Below are 15,603 nucleotides of genomic sequence, written 5' to 3' on the forward strand. Positions count from 1 at the left end.
AAGTGATCCTCCTGCCTCAGCCTCCCAAAATGCTGGGATTACAGGCATGAGCCACCACACCCAGACAAAAGTGAATTCTTTTTTTTTTTTTTTTTTTAAGACAAAGTTTCCCTCTGTCACCCAGGCTGGAGCGCAATGCTGCAATCTCTGCCTCCCAGGCTCAAGCGATTCTCATGCCTCAGCCTCCCAAGTAGCTGCGATTACAGGCATACACCACCACACCCGACTAGTTTTTGTAGTTTTAGTAGAGACGGGGTTTTGCCATGATGGCCAGGCTGGTCTGAAGCTCCTGGCCTCAAATGATCTGCCCACATCGGCCTTGGCCTCCCAAAGTGCAGGGATTATAGGGATGAGCCACCACACTCAGATGAAAGTGACTTCTTAACAATATTTGCATTAAAATTATTTCACCAAAGCCTAGAATTACCCCCCAGGGTACGGTCCCCAAGCACAGTCCAGCTTTTCTGGAAACCCTCTGGAAGCACTCTTTTAGCAGCTTGAGCCATGGAAGTATGGATAAACTGAGGTCCACTCCTAAAGCATGACAGGATTTGTAAAGTCAGTGTCTATAAAGTATGACAGTATTTGTCATTACTGGAGAAAAAAAAAAAAACACTCAGGGGTCCAGTTTTGTCCCCCTACATTTCCTAGCAAAAAAACTTAAATATGAGACTGCCCAATCAAAAGGTACAAGCCTGACAATACTAATTAAGGAGCAGAACTGCCTGGCAACGAGGCTGATGAAGAGGGACAAGGTGAGGGTTACCTGACAGCAGAAACCAGCAGGTTGCTCATGGCACAGAAACGGCAGGGCTGGGCCACAGCCTTACTCATCCAAGTGTGACACTGGCGTCGCCTGGGAGCATGTTCAAAATGCAGAATCTCTGGCCCCAGATCCACTGGGTCGGGATGCGCATTTTACTGAACCCCTGGGTCATCTATGTGCACATCCAAATGTGGGAAGCACCACTCTACAACTAACCAAGGAACTCGAGTGGCCTGCAACTTACATGCGTTGGATGAGAAATAGAAGCACAGTGACTATCGTTTCCTTAAACTAAAGTAACACTTCAGAGGGGTTTTGTTCAGGTTGTTAGTGGTGGTATATTTTTTTATTTTGTTTTGGTTTGGTTTTGCATACTTCCCTGGTCATTGTTAGGTCTCTGCCTATGTACAGGTCATGGATTTGGCCCTAAATATTTCTCTGTATTATTCATTACTATCTAGTCATCACTGTTTATATAGCCTTGCAAAACTAAGCATCAAGATTCTTTGAATTCAAAGTAATAAGTTGGCTGGGCGTGGTGGCTCACACCTGTAATCCCAGCACTTTGGGAGGCCGAGATGGGTGGATCAGGAGGTCAAGAGATAAGACCATCCTGGCCAACATGGTGAAATCCCGTGTCTACTAAAAATACAAAAATTAGCTGGGCATGGTGGTGTGTGCCTATAGTCCCAGCTACTCGGGAGGCTGAGGCAGGAGAATCGCTTGAACTGGGAGGTAGAGGTTGCAGTGAGCCAAGATCGTGCCACTGCACTCCAGCCTGGGTGACAAAGAGAGACTCCATCTCAAAAATAAGAAGTTAATCAGGGAATTCATTACTAATTAGTAAGTTCTAATTTATTTTTACATGACTTCACAGAAGAAGCACCCATTAGCAAGTACGAGTATATAGCACACAAGCATGTGTACACACACACACGTGCACACACACGCACACACATACACACACGTTTTCCAGTGCACAACAGAGAAGTCTGTATTTTTCTTCCAAAATTGACTTAAAAAAATAACCCAGTCAGGGGTCCTAACTGATGACTATGATTAAGACCAAGGTCAAATTTTGAGACAAACTTAAATATGTATAGAAGGAATAAAAGAAAAAAGTGTTAAGATCTCATTTCTGACCCAGATGGTATCAAACAAGACCATAAACTTTAGAAGCAACTCACACAAAGCTCTGGATAATGCCTATAAGGTATTTAGTGTTAATACGTGGTAAAAACATACATTTATTTAATTAAAACACCTATATGTTATGAATAAGAAGGTCTAGAATGGATTTTTCTTTTTCTTTTTTTTTTTTTTTTTGAGATGGAGTCTCACTCTGTCACTCAGACTGCAGTGCAGTGGCATGATCTCAGCTCACTGCAACCTCTGCCTCCCAGTTCAAGCGATTCTCTCACCTCAGCCTCCTGAGTAGCTGGGACTACTGGCACCTGCCACCATGCCTGGCTAATTTTTGTAATTTTAGTACAGATGGGACTTCACCATGTTGGCCACGCTGGTTTTGAACTCCTGACCTCGTGATCCGCCCGCCTCAGCCTCCCGAAGTGCTGAGATTACACGTGAGAGCCACCGCACTCAGCCAGCAAATTTAACTTTTTCAGCGTTAATTTTTTAACAGACTCATAGAGAAGGTAATTTAGCTGTCTACTGCTGTGTAACAAACTACCACAAATGTATCAGCTTCAAACAACCCACATTTATTATCTCATAGCCTCTGTGGGAGTCTGGCATCGTTTAGCTGGTCCTCTGCAAGGTCTCTCGCAAGCTGCAACAGAAGTGTTGGTCAATGTTGAGGTCTCATCTGAAGACTCACATGGGGCAGGATCTGTTTCCAATCCCACTTACATAGTGGTTAGCAGGATTCAGCTCCTTGTAGGTGGTAGGACTGATGGCTTCAGTTCTTCACAGGCTGCTGACTGGAGGCTGCCCTCAGTTCCTTGCCATATGGGCCTCTCCAACATGGCAGCTTGCAACATGGAGACTTGCCTCATCAAACCACACAAGGCAGAGGGTCTGCTAGCAAATGGAAGCTGCAATCTTATATACCATCATGATGGAAGTAACATCCCATCACTTTTGCTGTGCTGTGCTCATTACAATCAAGTCACTAGGGCAGCCCACCTTAAGGGCAGGAGATCACACAGAGCATGAACACCTGGAGGTGAGATCACTGGGCTCAGCTGAGAGTCAGCCATGGATGGTAATATAAAGCTGAGTGCTAGCCTCACATACTTAACTTATCTCAGTTAATGTCACATTTGCACCTGATCTTCCAGCACTGCACTCAATAAGGCCATTGATTGTAGCTCATCCTGGTGAGATCAGAAGGCTTAACTCACAGAAGCCCGCCTTTTCCCACGTAAGTACTAGAAACTATTAGTGCTGGAGGGACTCTCAGAGTTACTTTAACCAGCCTTTCATTAAACCAAGGGGGAGATGCTGAGGTCTGGGTAGTGAGGGGGAAGGGAGATGGGGCTTAGGTATGCCTCAAGTTCAAGGTCACACAATAAAGACTTAGCAACTTCTACCCAAGAGCTATTCAGAACCTCAGTGCTGCTGGGCTGGGTGGCCTGGAGTGGAGAGAGCCATGAAGAAGACAGAACATGCTCTGGGCTGCCCCCAAGTTATCCACCTCAATACTGCCATTTTCTCTCCAAAAAGCTTCCTTCAAATGGAACTTCTTGATAAATGGGCTGACTGTACACAAAGACAACGATGGCAAGACCCAGAGCTTTGTCCTGGTCGGCCGTGATGTTCAGGGGCCCTGCCAACAGCGCAGGGTTGATTTGAGGCACAGGCTGGGGCCGAGACATCTGTCTTCTGTGAGTGCTCAGTGGTGATCTCTTCCAGAGATTACAAACTCGACGTCTGTGGATGAGGTCTGGCTAGCAGGTGTGTGCTGTGGGGCCCAAGCAGCGTTTATACATTTCTGAATTTGTTGCCAACCTTTTTAATTCATGAGTTCCATATATACACCTGGCTTTCTGGATTCTCCTGGAAAATCTGGCCACATCAGACCCAAATGAAGTGTGCTAGTGACTCTCTGGGTCTGTACGGTGGTTGTGCCTTTACATGGGGTTTGTGCTCTCAAATTTGCCACAGTCTCCACCTGGCCCAATTTACCGCCTGGCTGCTGTTGGCATCTGCAATGACAAGCTCTTATCCATGGTAATCTTTCCATTTTGCTTAGAGGTGAGGAACAGGAGACCCAGCAAAGGAAAATACGTGGACTGAGATCTACAAAGTCTGAGGGGCAAACCAGACCCCCACCTTTGCATATTCTGCCACAGACATCACTCACCCACATTTCAGGGCAGGTGAAATTATTATAGAGAAGACATATACAAGCCAGGAATGCCTAGGTCTAGCCAAACAAGCCAGAAAATAATAATAATAATAATAAGCTAATGAGTTACCATAATTTTTTTTTAATGGGGTCTCACTCTGTCACCCAGGTTGGAGTGCAGTGGCATGACCTTGATTCACTGCAACTTCCACTTCCTGGGCTCAAGCGATCCTCCCATGTCAGCCTCTCAAGTAGCTGGGACCACAGGTGCACACCACCATGCCCCATTAATTTTGTGTATTTTTGGTAGAGACGGGGTTTTGCCATGTTGCCCAGGCTGCTCTAGAACTCCTGAGCTCAAGTGATCAGCCCACCTCAGCCTCCCAAGGTGCTAGGATTACAGCCATGAGACACCGCATCCAGCCTGAGTTGCCATAATTTTCTAAATCGAATTGTAAAATTAACTTTGAAATACTTTTAAATGAAAAATTGACCTTAGAAATCAGATTCACCTGTTGTACAGAGAATAACAAGATCTGGCCACTTCCACATTTCAGCTAACTTATAAAACACTGTCACAGAAACCGTATTTCAAAACTGAGGGATAATATTTCAAAACTGAGGGATAAATATACAGTGAATTTTGGGTAATATCAAACTAAGGACAGAAAGGCCTGTAGGTTTTCTTTAAACATTATCAGGTGCAAAGCAACTGCATTCAGAGAAGAATCTTAAAAACCTGGAAGAATTTTCACACAATGCTTTACCATTAATCTTTCCTATGAGCCTCTGTTTATGTGCCAATATCCTGCCTGAAAGACAGATATTCAAATTGCAATTGCTCTTTACCGTTGAACTTTTAAAATTACAAACTAAATGTTTTCTTGGATTTGTCTCTGCTAATATATTTCCTCTCCTATTTTTATTATCCCTTTTAGGCATATTTGTCAATGTTAATAAAAGCTGACTTTTTAATATATACCAAGAATTAGAAAGTTTATTGATTCTTTCACTATTACCAGTTGATCAATGACTATAATAAATGCGCCCCCAAAAGCAAATGAATCACTGTTTTCATCACCCAACTAGGAAAAGGCCTGGAGGGCAGCCACGTTATTAAGTAATACCTTACATTATAATTTGTGCTCTCATGATGTGCTAAACCTGTTACTTGTATGCAACCTCAAATAATTCAAGGTAGAACACAATGATAAATAGCTTTCTTAACTTGATTTTTGTAACAAAAGTCACATTGGCTGAGCGCAGTGGCTCACGCCTGTAATCCCAGCACTTTGGGAGGCTGAGGGGGTGGATCATGAGGTCAAGAGATCGAGACCATCCTGACCAACACAGTGAAACCCCATCTCTACTAAAAATATAAAAATTAGCCAGGCATGGTGGTGCACACCTGTAGTCCCAGCTACTCTGGCGGCTGGGGCAGGAGAATTGCTTGAACCTGGGAGGCAGAGGCAGCAGTGAGCCAAAATTGCGCCACTGCACTCTAGCCTGGTGACAGAGCAAGACTCTGTCTCAAAAAAAAAAAAAAGAGTAGAACATAGTATTAGTATGTTTGTTTTCCTGGACACGTCCAAGCTCCCAGCTTGTCCCATCAGGATCTTAAATTCAACACTTCCACAGGCAAATCTATCATCTTTTTTTTTTTAATTGTACTTTAAGTTCTGGGATGCATGTGCAGTACATGCAGGTTTGTTACATAGGCATACATGTGCTATTGTGGTCTGCTGCCCCTATCAACCCTTCCTCTAGGTTTTAAGCCCCACATGCATTAGGTATTTGTTCTAACGCTCTCCCTCCCCTTGCCCCCAATCCCCCGACGGGCCCCCGTGTGTGATGTTCCCCTCCTTTGTCCATGTGTTCTTATTGTTCAACTCCCGCTTATGAGAGAGAACATGCTGTGTTTGGTTTTCTGTTCCTACGTTTGCTGAAAATGATGGCTCCCAGCTTCATCCATGTCCCTGCAAAGGACATGAGCTCATTCTTTTCTATGGCTGCACATCTTTCTTTAAGACTGGCTCCCTCCCTAGATCTCGCTAATTTTGCCACCATCACCCCTAGTCCCCCAATCTACAGATCTTAAGATCGTGTGTCATCCTGTGCATGTAGCCGGCCAAGTTGCATCATTCCATGTCTACAACATCCCTGCAACAGCCCCACCTTCCCGTTCCCACCACCAACTACTCTTGGGCCAGGTTTTCATGATTCCCACCTGGGAGAAGGAGGCTGCCAGGATGGCTCCCTGCAGCTCCCCCTACTCCAGTCCATCTCAGGCGGTTGCTGTCATTATGTCTCTTCCCAACCCCTTAACCAGATCATCAAATTCCTGGCTACAGAGCCACCATCCTGAAAGCTCCAGGGCAGGCCCACGTTTGCATTCCCTTTCTAGCATATCAGCAGCTTGTATTATTCAGTCTGGCATGTGGCAGGCATCAGTCAATATTTGGTGAAGAAAAAGATGAAGACATCGATGGATTCCCACTCATTCTTGCACTTGGGCCTAAAAGGGGCCCAAAGTTCTTCCAGCTGTATCTTTTTTTTTTTTTGAGATGTTGTCTTGATCTGTCGTCCAGACTGGAGTGCAGTGGCACGATCTTGGCTCACTGCAACCTCTGCCCCCCAGCTTCAAGCAATTCTCCTGCCTCAGCCTCTCGAGCAACTGAGATTACAGGAATGTGCCACCACACTCAGCTAATGTTTTTTATTTTTAGTAGAGATGAGTTTCACCATCTTGGCCACACTGGTCTCAAACTCCTGACTTCAAGTGATCCACCTGCCTCAGCCTCCCAAAGTGCTGGGATTACAGGCCTGAACCGCTGCACCTGGCCTCTTCCAGTTGTATCTCACTGGTCCTGATGGACCAGCGGCTGTAGTCCCATCAGACCAGGGATGATTTTGACACGTGATAATGTCTACAGACATTGTGGGGTACCACACTGGGAAGTGGGTGGTGCTGCTGAAATCCAGTGGATAAAGGCTAGGGATGCTGCTAAACATCTCATGACACACAGGACAGGAACCCACAACAAAATCCAGCCCATAAATGTCAACGATGCTGGGGGATTGAGAAACCCTGCTTAAGACATATCATAGGATTCCCCCCAGATAGACCACTATCTGCTTCTGCAACACACCCCATAATTCCTGATATGGTTTGGCTGTGTCCCCACCCAAATCTCATCTTGAATTGTAGCTCCCATAATTCCCACATGTCATGAGAAGGACCCGGTGGGAGGTAACTGAATCATGGGGGCTGGTCTTTCCCACGCTGTTCTCATGATAGTGAATAAGTCTCACAAGATCTGATGGTTTTATAAAGGGCAGTTCCCCTGCACATGCTCTTTTGCCTTCCACCATGTAAGGCGTCCCTTTGCTCTTCCTTTGTCTTTCGCCATGATTGTGAGGCCTCCCCAGCAATGTGAAGTGTGAGTCCATTAAACCTCTTTCCTTTATAAATTGCCCAGTCTTGGTTCTGTCTTTATTAGCAGTGAGAATGGATTAATACACTTCCCCTCCTCTTTCCAGGATATGCTCTCCGTTCTACCAACTCTTCCTGCTGAAATCCCTTCTACCCTTCCCTGCCAGCTCAAATGCTCCCTGCCCTGTAGGCAGATGCAGCTTGGCCTCCTTCACTCATTCAAGCAGGTATGTTCTGAGCACATGCTCTATACTATTGGCTGTCAGTGGCTGGACATTCAACAGTGAGCAATGCTGATGGATCCTGTTCCTTAACACCTTACATGATAGCGGGGGAGATGCACAACAAACAAGCAAATAATTAAGTCAGTTACACAACTCAATTATACACTTCGCTCTTTACAACTACAGGGTAATCAGGCTGATTGCAAGACAGAGTGGCCAGTGGGTGGGGCTGTGGGGACACACTCCAGGCAGGGGGCACTGCAAGTACCCAGACCCTGAGTGATCAGAAGGCTGGATCGGGAGACAGGGGACAGACCATGCTGACGACTGACTTTGGGCCTCTATCTCCCGAAACTCTTAACCGAGTTCCAGTGGAGCCCAGACTGAGCCTTGAGTGCCCAAGTTCAAATCCCATTTCTACCCTTTACCAGCTACATGACATGATGCAAGTTCCTGAACCTCTCCGGGCCTCAGTCTCCTTATCTGCAAAGTAGGAATAACAGCACCTACCTCGAAAGGGTTGTTGGGAAGAATGAATGACTTAAAACATGTAAAGCATCTGGACTAGACAAAGAGGAAGTAGTCAAAAGTGAGGTACTCATACCATGACTACCACTCATAGTAACCCCTACCCTTACCTTAGCAGAGACAGACTTTTTAAAGACTCATCCATGTCTTGGTTCCCCCGGCACATGGTGGGGCTGAGAAAACATCTGATGAGAGACACATACATATTTACATGCTATGGTCTCAACATCTTTTCCTTTGTATACTGTAGATATTGCTTTGGTTATAAAGCAGCAAAGATGGGTAGGTTCACAGCCGCCTGGAGGCTTTCTGGCGAAAAAGCAAATGGCAACAAAATGCAATTTTTGCAGATTCTCACAATAGCAATCTGCATAGTGAACCACAATCTAAATGTCTCCAGCAATACCCTTCAACTGCTCTGGGGAATAATCTTATTTTAGTGGTAAAGGAAAACAAAAACAAAAAAACACCGAAGAGTAGCTAAACAACATTTACCACTTTGGGACTCTTTCTGACTTAACAATCTTAATGTCCCTACTGTGAAGCTGCCAGAATGGTATGCAGCAGATTAAGAGTGTCCTTCATTAGTGGCTCTTTAGGGGTTGGGGGCTTTGGGGGCAGTTTTAGCACAGGGGTGCAGGGTTTCTTCCTGGATTCAGGAAAATGTTTTAAAATTGATTGTGGTGATGGTTGTACACCTCTGTGAATATACTAAAAGCCACTGAATTGTACACACTTAGACTGTTAAATCAGAAAGAAGCCCAAAGTAGTAAATATTATTTAATTAACAATTAACATGGTGAACTGTAGGGTATGCTAAGAGTTGTTAAAGAAAAAAAAAATAGTGTCCCTCAGGACCCTGTCCCTTCCCCAACCCCCAAAATAATTAACTGTGACAGCAGTATCCTCAGAGTCTCCAAATGTCTTGTCCTAAGTACAGGTTGCATACCTCTTACCCAAAATGCTTGGGACCAGAAGACTTTCAGATTCCAGATTTTTTTTAATTTTGGAATATTTGCATATGCAAACTGGTAGAGCATTTCTAATCTGTAAAATCTGAAATTCAAAATGCTTTTGAGCATGACCTTTGATCATCAAATCAGTGCTCAAAAAGTGTCGGATCTTAGAGCATTTTGCATTAGGGATGCTCAACCTGTACAAAGGTACCCAACCTCTCTCTTCTTGGCCTAAATGCATTCAAAAGGTAGTTTCTGAGACACACAAAAGCTTCTGAGTCATGGCTTGGCTGCCACACTGGCTGTCCTGCCAAAATCTTTATCTGCAACTCTTCAGAGAACTAAGAAAGCAGATGGGTTGGGACTTCGTGGCCAGGCAGCTTTCAGCATCACTGGCTTTAGCCGATGCCATTTGAGACGACAGTTAAAGAGGGGAAGACATTTCCAGAACCTCTCTCACTTCTCAAGAGCAGAACTCCACTTGGGGTTTGCCTGTTTTCGGTGGATATTTGCTGCTATTTTTTTCCCCCATTTCCCTAACAAGACCGCAGGCAGTTGCTGTCCCAGGCAGCACTCTGGGGAGAATTGGTAGAAGGCACCTCTGGGCAGAAGCACCTGTTTAGGCACAAGGCCAGGCTAACAGAAGCCCCAGATGCAAAGAGAAGGTAACCCTTCCTCCGGGCAGATGTGCTCCATGTGAGGGCACCCACCTGGTAGGCAAAACCTCTGCCTCTAGATGCCATGGAATAGTGTACATGGTGCACAGCCACCTGGCATAGTCATGCAACCTCTTTTTTTTTTTTTTTGGAGATGGAGTCTTGCTCTGTAGCCCAGACTGGAGTGCAGTGGCATGATCTTGGCTGACTGCAACCTCCGTCTCACAGGCTCATGCAGTTCTCCTGCCTCAGCCTCCAGAGTAGCTGGAATTACAGGTGCCAGCCACCATGCCCAGCTAATTTTTGTATTTTTAGTAAAGATGGGGTTTCACCGTGTTGGCCAGGCTGGTCTCAAACTCCTGACCTCAAGCAATCCACTCGCCTCGGCCTCCCAAAGCGCTCGGATTACAGGCGTGAGCCACTGCACCCAGCCAACAACTTCTATTGGTTTGATCAATACCTTGGTCTCAGCTTTGTTTAGTCCGGAGACTCCATGGTGCCTGACAGCAGTGGGTTGGACAGATACACACAGGTGACCCAGATGGAGTGGATTCATTCATACTCATTCACTTACTCAATATTAAATGGTCACTGAGGCCAAGTGTGGTGGCTCCCAGCACTTCAAGAGGTCAAAGAAAGCAGTTCACTTGAGGTCAGGAGTTCAAGACCAGCCTGGCCAACATGGTAAAATCCTGTCTCTACTAAAAACACAAAAATTAGCTAGGTGCGGTGGCATGCACCTGTAGTCCCAACTACTCGGGAGGCTGAGGCGGGAGACTCACGTGAACCCAGGAAGCAGAGGTTGCTGTGAGCCGAGATCATGCCACCACACTCCAGCCTGGGCAACAGGGCAAGAAAAAAAAAAAAAAAAAAAGAAAGCCACTGAATGTCCACTACTGCCAGACACCATCCTAGGTCTGGGCTTCTTGCTCCTCAAGAATTTATAGTCTACAGGTAGAAAAAGACAGCAAAGTCACAAGAAGAAACACACAAGGGGCCAGGCATGGTGGCTCATGTCTGTAATCCCAGCATTTTGGGAGGCCGAGGCAAGTGGATTACCTGAGGTCAGGAATTCCAGACCAGCCTGGTCAACATGGTGAAACCCCGTCTCTAATAAAAAACACAAAAATTAGCCAGGTGTGGTGGTGCGCATCTGAAATCCCAGCTACTTGGGAGTCTGAGGCAGGAGAACCGCTTGAATCCAGGAGGCAGAGGTTGCAGGGAGCTGAGATCACACCACTGCACTCCAGCCTGGGTGACAGAGTGAGACCCTGTCTCAAAAAAATAAAAATAAAAAAAAAACCCCCTCACAATGAGATAGTACTTCACAACCATTTGGATGGTTATAATAAAAAAGACCAGCAATAAGAAATGTTGGCAAGGATATGGAGAAACTGGAATCCATATAAATTGCTGGTGGGAATGTAAAATGGCGCATCTGCTTTGGAAAATACTTTGGTGGTTCCTCAAAATATTAAACATAGTTACCGCATGACTCAGCAATTCCAATCCCAGGTATCTACCCAAAAGATATGAGAACAAATATCCTTAAGAACATGTGTCTGTGACTGTTCTAGCACCTTTATTCCCAACAGACAAGAGGTACCCAGATGGGTGAAATGTCCATCAGTGTCAAAAAAAAAAAAAAAATGTCCAAATGTTTATCAATAGGCGGTTGGATAAACAAAATGGGTTATCCATACAATGGAATATCATTTAGTAAAAAGGAACAAAGTATTGGTTCAAGCTACAAAATGAGTGAGCCTCAGAAACGTTATGCTAACACCAAGAGGCCAGCCACAAAAGACCATATATTATTCCATTTACATGAAATGTCCAGAAAAGGCAAATCTATGGCGGTAAATTAGTAGTTGCCTGTGCTGGGGGTGGCAACATGAAGAGGCTTGCAAGTGGGCATAACACTTCTTTTTTGGGAAGGTAGAGATGTACTAGTTAGATTGTGACTGCACCACTCTAAAGTTACTAAAATCCCTTGAGTTGTAAACTTAAAATGAATGTTATGGTATATAAATTACACCTCAAGAAAGTTATTAAAAAATTTAGGCCAGATGCAGTGGCTCATGCCTGTAATCCCAGCACTTTTGGAGGCTGAGGCAGGAGGACTGCTCGAGTCCAAGAGTTCAAGACTAACCTGAGAGACATGGCGAAACTGTCTCTACAAAAAATACAAAAATCAGCCAGGTGTGGTCGCACCTTCTGTGGTCCTAGTGACTCAGGAGGCGGAGGTGGGAGGATCGAGGATGGCTTGAGCACAGGATGGGGAGGCTGCAGTGGGCAGAGATCACGCCACTGCACTCCAGCATAGGTGACAGAGCAAGACCTTGCCTCCAAAAAAATTTTTAAAGCAGGCCAGGCACAGTGGCTCACACCTGTAATCCTAGCACAGGGATGTCCAATCTTTTGGTTTTCCTGGGCCACAATGGAAGAACTGTCTTGGGCCACACATGAAATACACTAACATTAATGATAGCTGATGAGCTTAAAAAAAAGAAAAATCGCAAAAAAATCTCAATTTTTTTTTTTTTTTGAGACGGAGTCATGCTCTGTCGCCCGGGGTGGAGTGCAGTGGCCGGATCTCAGCTCACTGCAAGCTCCGCCTCCCAGGTTTACGCCATTCTCCTGCCTCAGCCTCCCGTGTAGCTGGGACTACAGGCGCCCGCCACCTCGCCCGGCTAGTTTTTTGTATTTTTTAGTAGAGACGGGGTTTCACCGTGTTAGCCAGGATGGTCTCGATCTCCTGACCTCGTGATCCGCCCGTCTCGGCCTCCCAAAGTGCTGGGATTACAGGCTTGAGCCACCGCGCCCGGCCAAAAAAAATCTCAACTTTTAAGACAGTTTAGGAATTCGTGCTGGGACGCATTCAAAGCCATCCTGGGCCACATGTGACCAGCGGACCATGGATTGAACAAGCTTGTCCTAACAGTTTGGGAGGCTGAGGTGGGAGGATGGCTTGAGTTCAGGAGTTCAAGACCAGCCTGGGGAACATAGTAAGACCTTGTCTCTAAAAAAATATTTTAAAATTAGCCAGGCATGGTGGTACATGCCTGTAGTCTCAGCTACTCAGGAGGCTGAGGTGAAAGGATCACTTAAGCACCACAGATTGAGGCTGCAGTGAGCCATGATCACATCACTGTACTCCAGTCTGGGTGACAGACCAAGACCACCTCAAAAGATATAAAATATAATAAATAAATAAATAAATTTTTTAAAATGAAAAACCCTGACATTCAAAAATAAAATTAATTGTGTTTTCTGGAAATGGTACAGTGTGAACTTTTTACATATGTGTCCTGGTCCCTCTACCTCTTGATTGATGATTACAACAAAGAGTTGAGAAAGTAATCATAAGCCCAATTTAGTCATAGAAACCCTCAAATAAGACCTTCAAATAGATCTCAAATAAGAGGTAACTAGTTTGGCCTAAACGTATGGCACAGTTTAAAGTATTTATTTCATCATCATCATCATCCTGTTAGAATTTTTAAAACCACAATATTTTCAACTCTGTTCAAACTTGGAGATACCTTTCCAGGTCTACTATTTCTAGAAAAGTTCTTAGGTGAGACCTGCAAGAGACGGAGTGAGTTTTTTTTTTTTAATGAGATTCTATTTATTCTCTGCCATGGGAGAAGTTCTCTAGAGAGTACAAGGAGAGATTCAGGATATAGCAAATTCCTTCAGCTTCTTAGGAACAGCAGCAGAGGTTTGAAATGTCCAGGAAAATAATCTTTTTAAGAATACCACCCATTAATCCAGTTCTCTGAAGGGAAAATATCAAACCGGAAAAACAGATTCAGACCTAAAAATAATTAAATATAAGTCACTTTAAAAGCATATTTTATCTTAATATCGCTCCCTTTTAGGATTTCTTCAAAACAGAAGCCATAAACTTCTCAAAAGACAATTGCTTACTAGAAGAAAGTAGTCCTAATTAGGATATGTGTCAAAAAAACCTAATTATCAATTTGCCTAATTAAAATGAATATCTGAACATGCCTTAGGAATGTGAGCTTTCTCGGGTGAGACGTGTACCGCTTTTTTAAAATCAACATCCGTCAACAGAGCCTAGCAGATTATGTTAACAGGGAACGGATGACTGAAACCAAGCGTCACACACACCACTACTGGAAGGAGGTGATGGGAATACTGTTACTCACGTAAATCACCGGTGGGAGGAAATGCGTCTTAAAGCAAAGCGCTCTTTCATTTAATTGGCAGGCTACACTTGGAAAATAAACCGCTCAATGAGCTAATTCTGCAGCACAGGTGATGGTTCAGAGCTGTGATTTTTAGGGACTGTTGCTTGAGTTAATCAAACCCCTTTGATGGTGTATGTTTTGGCAAGGGAAGAAGAAAAGCCAGATTTGTTTGTTCGTTTGTTTGTTTTGAGACACAGTCATCACTCTGTCTCCAAGGCTGGAGTGCAGCGGGCGATCTTGGCTCACTGCAACCTCCACCTCCCAGGTTCAAGCTATTCTCCTGCCTCAGCCTCCTGAGCGGCTGGGATTACAGGTGCATGCCACCACATCTGGCTAATTTTTCCATTTTTAGTAGAGACAGGGTTTCGCCATGTTGGCCAGGCTGGTCTTAAACTCCTGGCCTCAAGCAATCCACCCGCCTCGGTCTCCCAAAGTGCTAGAATTACAGGCATAAGCCACCACTCCCAGCCTCGAAAAGTCAGTTCTTAAACTTTCTCAGTCTGCCCAAGGGGCAACTCTACTGGCTTCCCAAGGAGTCTGGAGAGGCCTCTGATGCCTCTAAGGGCACCTCTCCAAGTTGCCAGTGATGCTAAGAGAGTCAGGACCCTGGGAAATTGTCAATGAGTGCAACGGAAGCAGCGATGGTAGGTTAGGGTTCAGTGCTTAGTAATGTGAAGCCACAAACCTGGGGTTCTCAGCAGAACACTCTGAGGCTGGGCCTCTCAAGGCCCTCCATTAAATGACCCATCCTGGGTGTGTCTATGGGACTGCATGGATCACAGAGGAGATCAAGTGCTGGCCCCACTTCTAGATTTACTCGGGGCTAAGAAAAGTTCCAGGCCACTCTCTCCTTTTATCAGCAGGGTAGGTGTCTCATAGATTTATCGTCAAGTCTCTCTCCAGCACCCCCATTCTTATCCAGGGGAGATGCCCTCTGACCCTCTGGTCCCAGTGGTGGCCCCCTGGCAGCTGCAATGGCCTAGGAAGCTTCTATACCTCAGCACTCCCATAATCTCCACTGGAAGACACCCCGGCGCCCAATAGGTACCTCCAGCTACAGCAAATAAACACATTCAAAGTAAACAATGGGGGCCGGGTGCTGTGGCTCACGCCTGTAAATCCCAGCACTTTGGGAGGCCGAGGCGGGTGGATCACTTGAGGTCAGGAGTTCCAGACCAGCCTGGCCAACATGGCGAAACTCCATCGCTACTAAAAATGCAAAAATTAGCCAGGCATGGTGGTACATGCCTGTAATCCGAGCTACTCGGGAGGCTGAGGCAGGAGAATTGTTTGAACCTGGGAGGTGGAGGCTGCAGTGAGTAAAGATAGCATCACTGTACTGCAGTCTGGGTGACAGAGCGAGACTCCGTCTCAAAACAAACAAACAAACAAAAACAAAAAAACACAAAGTAAATAACAGGGGCTACAGAAAGGCAGTTTCCAGACAAATCCTGGAGCTCCAGCTTCCAACTGGATTGCACCCCAAGTTGCTCTAAAGTAGAAATGCTTT

The 15,603-nt window shown here is 45.3% G+C and overlaps 1 protein-coding gene across 10 annotated transcripts in view; it reads right to left on the reverse strand.

Annotated features, from left to right (window-relative positions):
* CPPED1 (calcineurin like phosphoesterase domain containing 1) overlaps positions 1-15,603 on the reverse strand; it is a 137,079-nt gene that overhangs the window by 118,199 nt on the left and 3,277 nt on the right. The window lies entirely within an intron of this gene.

The sequence above is a fragment of the Macaca mulatta genome, chromosome 20, assembly GCF_049350105.2.
Source record: "Macaca mulatta isolate MMU2019108-1 chromosome 20, T2T-MMU8v2.0, whole genome shotgun sequence".
In the NCBI taxonomy this organism is placed as follows: Eukaryota; Metazoa; Chordata; class Mammalia; order Primates; family Cercopithecidae; genus Macaca; species Macaca mulatta.